Source organism: Ricinus communis, chromosome 2 (assembly GCF_019578655.1).
Source record: "Ricinus communis isolate WT05 ecotype wild-type chromosome 2, ASM1957865v1, whole genome shotgun sequence".
NCBI lineage: Eukaryota > Viridiplantae > Streptophyta > Magnoliopsida > Malpighiales > Euphorbiaceae > Ricinus > Ricinus communis.
The window spans coordinates 21,841,365-21,851,630 of record NC_063257.1 but is presented as its reverse complement, the minus strand read 5'-3'; the positions used below and the strand labels follow the sequence as shown (position 1 = coordinate 21,851,630).

Below are 10,266 nucleotides of genomic sequence, written 5' to 3'. Positions count from 1 at the left end.
ATCGTAAGGCCAAGCAAATACCTCTTCTTTTTTCATTATTTTCTCCAATTCTCTTCTCTCCTCAAGAGTTATATCATGAGCTATCTCAATGTTGCTTGGATTTTCATTTGTGTCTAAATTAAATGAATCAATTTTTATAGAATTAATGTCAAACATGCACATGTTATGTTTATCAAAATGCACACTACCATTAAAAATAACATCGCATAAGTAAGCGAAATTATTATTCATATCATTGATCTTTGAAATAAAAGAAACATCGTTCTCATAAAAGTTGGACGTTATTACATCATTATAAAATACATCAATAATATGCTCCTCTATCAAGGCAGCTAGCTCTTGTTAACTCATCTTCTCAGATGGAGCGATGAACTGTTCATGCTTCAGCTCCTTAACCTTTATGGTGAACTTCTCCCAGACTTTTTTCATGCTTAGCTCAACCATCCTATTGGAAATTAACTTCTAGGCCTACTTTGGCATCTTACTGTTAATGGCCCCACCTGCAGCTGCATCTACCATCTACCTAGTGGCTGAGTTCAAACCATTGTAAAAAGTCTGCACCTGCATCCATAATGGCAAACTGTGGTGCGGGCAACATCTCAATAAGTCCTTGTACCTCTCCCACGCATCATACATATTCTCATCATCAACCTGCATAAAAGAAGAAATGTCATTACGCATCTTTGTAGATTTAGCAGGAGAAAAATACTTATAAAGAAACTTTTCAGCCAAAGAATTCCAGGTGGTAATGGTGTTGGTTGGTAGGGACTGTAGCCATCTCTTCGCTCTATCCCTTAAAGAAAATGGAAATAGCCTAAGCTGAATGGCATCATCGGTAGTCCCATTTATCTTGAAGGTATCATAAATCTCTAAGAAGTTCACTATGTGGGCGTTAGGATCTTCACTTGGCAAGCCCTCAAATAGTACACTTTGCTGCACCATTTGAATGACATTTGGCTTAATTTCAAAATTATTCGCTAAACAACTGGCCTAACTATACTAGTGTGCGTCCCCTCCAGGGAAGGTCTAGCAAACTCGTACATTGTCATGTTTGCTTCAGCGACATTGTTGTTGCCGTCTCCCATGTCTACTGGTATGTATGGACAAGAATCTCAATTTGCTCCTCCTTCTCCACGTCTAATCACTTCCTCGGCTGCCTGAGGGATCGATCTGGTTCGAGAGAGGGTCTACTGGTGCAGGATTAGAACTTCTGGTCATAAACTACCTGAATTGAACAAGGCAGTAACAACCCAAACAAATAATTAAAAGAAAAATTAAATAAAAAGCAATAATAAAAATAGAAAATAAAAATGACTAAGTAACAAATAGCAAATTTCACTCTAGTTTTCAAACAGTTCCCCGACAATAGCGCCAAAAACTTGATGCGTTGCGTATGCAACTACAACTAAGGCAGTAAACCTATCGATGTAGCCTAGCACAACGACAAGTATTAAAATATCGTATACCTCGGGAAAGTGAAATCCTAGAGTTACTAGTTCGTTCTTTGTTATCTAGCCTAAAATTAATAACGGATGTTTTCTAGATTTACTAATGACTAAAAGCTAAGTTCTAAATGGAATGCGAGAATGAATAAGTAAATAGAACAATTAAGACAAGAAAATAAACCCAAAGGGAACCTAGACTAGTTGGCAATCAAATAAAAGATAACAGATTATTGAGTCCGATTATGCTACCCATGGACGGATTCTTAACTGAATTCGGTTTCCCACTCGAGACTACCGAATTCCTAAACCTAAGAACCTAAAGTTGGAGTCTCTTCCTAATGATTGATTATTAAGTTAGCCTTAAGCTTTAATTTGCCTCTATTAAGCTTTGTTAATTCTTAATTCGACAAATTAATTAACCTTATCTCTAAGTGAAAATTGACCTGATTTTTTGCAATTAAAGTTCCAAACTCAATTAGAATTTCTCAATTGCTAAAAGAATTCTATGAGCAGTAACCAACACATTCAATGTAAGGAAAACTGAATTTAATTATTAATTGCAAAAAGAATACAGAAAGGAACTCAAACAATCCTAACAATTCAGTACTAAGCCAACATAGTAAGGAACCCCAATGGGTTCAACCAATCTAGCTACACATCTTCATGTTTAAAGCAAAGAAGAATTCGATTACACTGAAAGAACAAAGAAATCGAAACATATACACCCTTTTCCTAGAATTGGATGAACAACTCAAAACCTGACTTACGAGATTGTTTTCTTATATTGACATATACAACCGCGTAATAGGGGTATAGTTTTTAATATGAGAAAACAATAATGTGTGAGCGGTATATTTGTCACTATAAAAAAACAACCCCGTATGTCAAGTATATTTGTGTGTATTTGTAAACAACACTGTAAAAGGGTATATTTATGAATATGAGAAATCAACCCCGTTAAAGGGGCATATTTGTGACAATGAGAAAACAACCTTATAAGATGCATATATTTGTCAATATTAGATAACAACTTCGTTAGTGGGGTATGTTTGTAGGTTTGAGAAAACAACCCCATAGAAGGGATATATTTTTTAATAGACAAAACAACCATTTAAGAGAGGTATATTTATCAATATAAGAAAACAACACTGTAAGTCGAGTATATTTCTGAGTATGAGGAAACATCACCGTAAAAGGGGTCTATTTATGAATATGGGAAATCAACCCCGTAAGAGGGGTAAATTTGTGAATATAAGAAAATAACCCCGTAAGATTGGTATATTTGTCAATCTTAGAAAACAACCACGTAAGAGGAGTATATTTATAAGTACGACAGAATAGCCTCGTAATATGGGTATATTTGTACTATTAGAAAACAACCCTGTAAGAGGGGTATATTTCTGAGTATGATAGAGCAACCATGTAAAGGGGGTATATTTGTCAATATAAGAAAACAACCCCGTAAGAGGGGTATATTTATGAGTATGAGGAAACAACCCCGTTAAAGAGGTATATCTTTTAACCACATAAGTCGGGTATATTTGTGAGTATGAGAAAACAACACCGCAAAAGGGGGTATATTTATGAGTATGAGAAATTAACCCTATAAGGGGGGTAAATTTGTAATTATAAGAAAAAAACCATATAAGAGGTGTATATTTTGAATATGAGAAAACAACCCCGAAAGAGGGGTATATTTGTGAGTATGACAAAACAACCCCATAGAAGGGGTATATTTTCTAATACGAGAAAATAATTCTGCAAGAGGGGTGTATATGTCAATATAAGAAAACAATCTCATAAGTCGGGTATATTTGTGAGTATAAGAAAACAACCTCGTAATAGGGGTATATTTCTTAATATGAGAAAACAATCCCGTAAGAGGTGCCTATTTGTCGATATGAGACAATAATCCTGTATGAGGGTTACATTTGTGAGTATGAGAAAATAACTGCGTAACAGGGGTATATTTGTGAATATGGAAAAGCAACCCCGTATGAGGAGTGTATTTGTGAATATTAGAAAACAACTCTGTAAGTAGGATATATTTGTGAATATGAAAAAACAAGCCCCTAAAAGGGTATATTTGTGAATATGTAAAAACAACCCCGGAAGAGGGGTATATTTTTTTAGTATTAGAAAACAACCCCATAAAAGGGATATATCTTTTGATATAAGAAAACAATCCCGTAGGAGGGGTATATTTGTTAATATAGAAAAAACAACCCCGTAAGAGTGGTATATTTCTCAATATTAGAAATAGCCACGTAAGGGGGGTATATTTATGAGTGAGAGAATAACCGCGTAATAAGGTATATTTTTTAATATTAGAAAACAACCCTATAAGAGGGGTATAGTTGTCAATATTAGAAAACAACCCCATAAGAAGGGTATATTTGTGAGTATGATAGACCAACCCCATAAAAGGGGTATGTTTGTCAATACAAGAGAACAACCCCTAAGAGGGGTATATTTATGAATATGAGAAAACAACTCCGTAAGAGAGGTATATTTGTGAGTGTGAGAAAATAACCCTCTAAGAGGGGTATATTAGTCAGTGTGAGGAACCAACCACGTAATAGAGGTATATTTTTTAATACAAGAGAACAACCCCGTAAGAGGGTATGTTTGTCAATAGAAGAAAATAATCCCGTAAGAAGGGTATATTTGTGAATATAAGAAAACAACCGCGCAAGAGGGGCATATTTGTGAGTATGAGAAATTAACACCATAAAAGTGATATATCTTTTAATATGAGTAAACAATTCCGTAATAGGGGTATATTTTTTAATATTAGAAAACAACCCTTTAAGAGGGATATATTTATGAGTATAAGAAAACAACTCCATAAAATGGGTATATTTGTTATTATGAGAAAACAATAACGTAAGAGGGGTATAGTTGTCAATGTAAGAAAACAGCCCGTAAGTCGGGTATATTTGTGAGTATGAGTAAGAAACGCCGTAAAATGGATATATTTATGAATTTAAGAAATCAATCCTGTAAGAGTAGTATACTTGTGAAAATGAGAAAAGAACCCCGTAAGAGGGGTATATTTATCAATATTAGAAAACAACCCCATAAGAGGGGTATTTTCGTGAGTATGATGGAGTAACCCTGTAAAAGGAGTATATTTGTCAATATAAGAAAATAACCTCGTAAGAGGGATATATTTATGAATATTGGAAAACAACCCCGTAAGAGAGGTTTATTTGTGAATGTGATAAAACAACCCCTAAGAGGGGTATATTTGTGAATATTAGAAAACATTCCCATTAGAGGGGTATATATGTGAGTATGAGAGAACAACACCATAACAACGACATATTTATGAATCTGAGAAATCAACCCGTAAGAGGGGTTATTATTTGTGAATATGAGAAAACAACCTCGTAAGAGGTGTATATTTGTGAGTATGAGAAAACAACTGAGTAAAAGGGGTATATTTGTGAATATTAAAAAAAATACTATAAAAGGAGTATATTTGTCAATATTAGAAAACAACCCTGTAAGAAGGGTATATTTGTGAATATGAGAACACAATCCCGTATGAAGGGTATATTTGTGATTATCAGAAAACAACCACATAAAATGAATAAATTTTTTAATATGAGAAACTAATTCTGTAAGAGGGGTATAATTGTTAATATAAGAAGAAAACCCCGTAAGTCAGGTATATTTTTGAGTATGAGTAAAAAAAGCCGTAACATGCGTATATTTATGAATATGAGAAATCAACCCCATAAGAGGGGTATATTTGTGAATATGAGAAAAGAACCCTGTTATGAGGATTTATTTTTTAATATGGACAAACAACCCCGTAAGAGAAGCATATCTAACAATATTAGTAAACAACCCCGTAAGAGGACTATATTTATGAATATAAGAAGACAACCTCATAATAGGAGTTTTTTAATGTGAGAAAATAACCCTGTAAGAGCGGTGTATTTGTCAATATAAGAAAATGACCACATAAGAACGATATATTTGTGAGTATGAGAAAATAACCCCAAAATAGAGATATACTTTTAATATGAGAAAACAACCCTGTAAGAGGGGTATATTTGTGAATATGAGAAAATAAACCTGTAATAGTGTATATTTGTGAGTATTATAGAACAACCCCATGTAAGGGTTCTTTTTATGAATATAAACAACCCCTTAAGAGGGGTATATTTGTCAATATAAGAAAATAACGTCGTAAGTCGGGTATATTTATGAGTATGAGAAAACAACACTGTAGAAGGTTGTATTTATGAGTACAAAAATCATCCTTGTAAGAAGGTTATATTTGTGAATATGAGAAAAAACCTTGTAAGAGTGTATATTTGCCAATATCAGAAAACATCCCCATAATAGGGGCATATCTTTTTATATGAGAAAGCAACCCCCCATAAGAGGTGTATATTTGTGACTTTGAGGGAACAACCCCGTAAAAGGGGTATACTTGTCAATGTAAGAAAACAACCCCATAAGCGGTGTATATTTGTGAATATCATAAAACAACCCCATAAGAAGGGTATATTTATGAGTATAAGAGAACAATCCCGTAAAAGCGAGATATTGTCAATATAACAAAATAACCCCGTAAGAGGGGTATATTTATGAGTACCAGAAAATAACCCCATGAAAGGGGTATATCTATTAATATGAGAGAAAAATCCCGTAAAAGGGGTATATTTGTCGATATAACAAGATAATCTAGTAAGAGGGGTATGTATGTGAGTACGAGAAATCAACCCCATAAGAGGGGTATATTTGCGAATATGAGAAAACAACCCCGTAAGAGGAGTATATCAATATAAGAAAACGAACCCGTAAGTCCGGTATATTTGTGAGTATGAGAAAACAACTCCTTAAAAGGGATCTATTTATGAATATGAGAAATCTACCTCGTAAGAGAGGTATGTTTGTGAATATGTGGAAACAACCTCGTAATAGGGATACATTTTTTAAAATGAGAAAACAACCCCGTAAGAGATGTATATTTTTTAATATAAGAAAACAATCCTGTAAGAGCGGTATATTTATGAGAATGAGAAAATAATCACATAAAAGGGGTAATTTTTTTATATGAGAAAGAAACCCTGTAAGAGGGGTATATTTGTGAATATGAGAAAACAACCCCGTAAGAGGGGTATATTTGTGAGTATCATAAAACAACCTCGTAAGACGAGTATATTTGTGAGTTTGAGAAAACAACGTCGTAAAAGGGATTTATTTAGATTATCAGAAATCAACCCCATAAGAGGGGTATATTTATGAATATGAGAAAATAACCATGTAAGAGGAGTATATTTGTAAATATGAAAAAACAACCTTGTAATAGGGGTATATTTTTTAATATGACAAAATAACCCCGTAAGAGGGGTTTATTTGTAACTATAAAAAAACAATCTCATAAAAAGGGTATATTCGTGAGAATGAGAAAACAATCATATAAAATTGGTATATTTTTAAAATGAGAAAACAACCCCGTAAGATGGATATATTTGTCAACATAAGAAAACAACCGCGTAAGTCTGGTATATTTGTGAGTGTGAGAACACTACTCCATAAAAGGGGTCTATTTATAAATAATAGAAATTAACCCCGTAAGAGCGGTATATTTATGAATATGAGAACACAACCCCGTAAGATGGTATATTTGTGAATATGAGAAAACAACCTTATAATAGGGGTATATATTTTATTATGAAAACAACCTCGTAAGAGGGATGTATTTGTCAATATAAGAAAATAACCCTGTAAGAGCGGTATATTTGTGAGAATGAGAAAATAATCACATAATAGGATATATTTGTGACTATGAGAAAACAACCGCGTAAACGGGCTCTATTTGTGAATATGAGAAAACAACCCCATAAGAGGAGTATATTTGTCAATGTTAGAAAACAACCCCATCAGAAGGGTATATTTGTGAATATGAGAAAATAACCCCGTAAAAGGGGTATATTTATGAGTATGATAGAGCAACCCCATAAAAGGGGTATATTTGTTACTATAAGAAAACAACCCCGTAAGAGGACTACATTTGTGAATATGAGAAGACAACCTCGTAATAGGGGTATATTTTTAATGTGAGAAAATAACCCTGTAAGAGCGGTGTATTTGTCAACAAAAGAAAACGACCACGTAAGAACGACATATCTGTGAGTGTGAGGAGACAACTCCGTAAAAGGGGTCTATTTATAAATATTAGGAATTAACCCCGTAAGAGGGGTATATTTAGAAATATGAGAAAACAACCCCGTAAGAGGGTATATTTGTGAATATGAGAAGACAACCTTGTAATAGGGGTATATATTTTATTATGAGAAAATAACCTCGTAAGAGGGGTGTATTTGTCAATATAAGAGAACAACCCTGTAAGAGCGATAAGAATGAGAAAACAACCCTGTAAGAGGGGTATATTTGTGAATATGAGAAAGAAACCTTGTAAGAGGGATATATTTGTGAATATGAGAAAACAGCCCTGTAAGAGGGATATATTTGTGAGTATCATAAAACAACCCCGTAAGACGAGTATATTTGTGAGTATAAGAAAACAATATCGTAAAAGGGATTTATTTATGATTATGAGATATCAACCCCGTAAGAGGGTTATATTTGTGAATATGAGAAAACAACCCCGTAAGAGGAGTTTATTTGCGATTATAAAAAAGAACCTCGTAAAATGGGTATATTTGTTAAAATGGAAAAATAATCCCATAAAAGGGTATATTTTTAAAATGAGAAAACAACCCCAAAAGATGGGTATATTTGTCAATATAGCAAAACAATCCCGCATAAGGGTATATTTATCAATATGAGAAAGGAACCCCGTAGAGGGGTATATTTGTCAATATAGAAAAACAACCCCGTATGTCGGGTATATTTGTGAGTATGAGAAAATAACACCGTAAAAGGAGTGTACTTACGAATATGAGAAATCAACCCCGTAAGAGGGTTATATTTGTGAGTATGAGAAAACAAATGCGTAAATAGGCTATATTTGTGAATAAGAGAAAACAACCCTGCATTAGGGGTATATTTGTCAATATTAGAAAACAACCTCGCAATGGGGATATATTTGTGAATGTGAGAAAACAATCCTGTAAGAGGGGTATAATTGTAATTATGAGAAAACAATCCCGTAAGAGGGGGTATAAAGGAGTGTATTTATAAATATGAGAAAACAACCCCGGAAGAGGGGTATATTTGTTAATATGAGAAAATAACTCCATGATAGTGGTATATTTTTTAGTATGAGAAAACAACCCCGTCAGAGGGGTATATTTGTAAGTATTAGAAAACAACCCCGTAAAAGGGGGTATACTTAATGAATATGAGAAAATAATCTCTTAAGAGGAGTATAATTGGGAATATGAGAAAACAATATCGTCAGAGGGGTATATTTATTAGTATGAGAAGATAATCTCATAATAATGGCTTATTTATGAATTTGACAAAAAAATCCTCGTAAGAGGGGTGTGTTTGTGAGCATCAGAAAACAACCCCAAAAAAGGAGTATATTTTTTAACCTAAGAAAACATTTCAGTAAGAGTGGTATATTTGTCATTATAAGAAAAAAAAACCCTTAAGTTAGGCATATTTGAGAGTATGTGAAATCAATGTCGTAAAAGGGGTGTATTTATGAATTTGATAAATCAATCCCGTAAGAGGAGTACATTTGTAAATATGAGGAAACAACCCTATAAGAGGGGTATATTTGTGAATATGAAAAAACAACCTTATAATAGGGGTATAGTTTTTAGTATGAGAAAATAACCTCGTAAGAGGGGTGTATTTGTCAATATAGGAAAACAACCCCGTAAAAGCGGTATGTTTGTAAAAATGAGAAAATAATCCCATAATAGGGGTGGTATGAAAAAGCAACCGCATAAATGGGTTATATATATGAATATGAGAACACAACCCCATAAGAGGGGGTACATTTGTCAATTTTAGAAAATACTCCCATAAGAGGGGTATATTTATGAATATTAGAAAATAACCTCGTAAGAGGAGTATATTTGTGAATATTAAAAAACAACCTCATAACAGGGGTATATTTTTTAATATGACAAAACAACCTCGTAAGAGGGGTTTATTTGTGACTATAAAAAACAACCTCGTAAAAGGAGTATATTTATGAGAATGAGGAAACAATCCCATAAAATGGGTATATTTTTAAATTGAGAAAACAATCCTGTAAGATGGGTACCGCGTAAGTCCAGTATATTTTTTAGTGTGAGAACACAACTCGGTAAAAGGGGTTTATTTAATTAGAAATTAACCCCGCAAGAGGGATATATTCGTGAATATGAGAAAACAATCCCGTAAGAGGGTATGAGAAAACAACCGCGTAAACGGGCTCTATTTGTGAATATGAGAAAACGACCTCATAAGAGGGGTATATTTGTCAATGTTAGAAAACAACTTCGTAAGAGGAGTATATTTGTGAATATGAGAAAATAACCTCATAAGAGGGGTATATTTATGAGTATGATAGAGCAACCCCATAAAAAGGGTATGTCATGACCCCATCTGTGGGCCCATGACCGGCACTAAGGAATAGGTAGGCGTAAGGCTACCGAATCCCGTAGTAAGCCTGATACTCATTGACTTAACTAAATCTCAATCTCATTTTACTCATGCCACAATTATCTTAACAGTTAAATTTTACATAACTAATTCGGTTTGCCAGAAGAATTAGGCGAGACTCGAAACTAAAGAAAATTTCAACTGATATATCTACTATTTCTACTGTGGAGAATCTAAGATTTTATAAATTAACATACCAAATCAAATACACCACCCGATGATGAAGGAGTCGGGT

The 10,266-nt window shown here is 33.6% G+C and overlaps 1 non-coding gene across 1 annotated transcript; it reads left to right on the top strand.

Moving 5' to 3' along the window:
- Window positions 1-577: 577 nt before the first annotated feature.
- LOC112536047 lies at window positions 578-681 on the top strand. Its single transcript, XR_003080114.1, has one exon. It is a non-coding gene; the product is annotated as a small nucleolar RNA R71 (small nucleolar RNA).
- The last annotated feature ends 9,585 nt before the right edge of the window (window positions 682-10,266 follow it).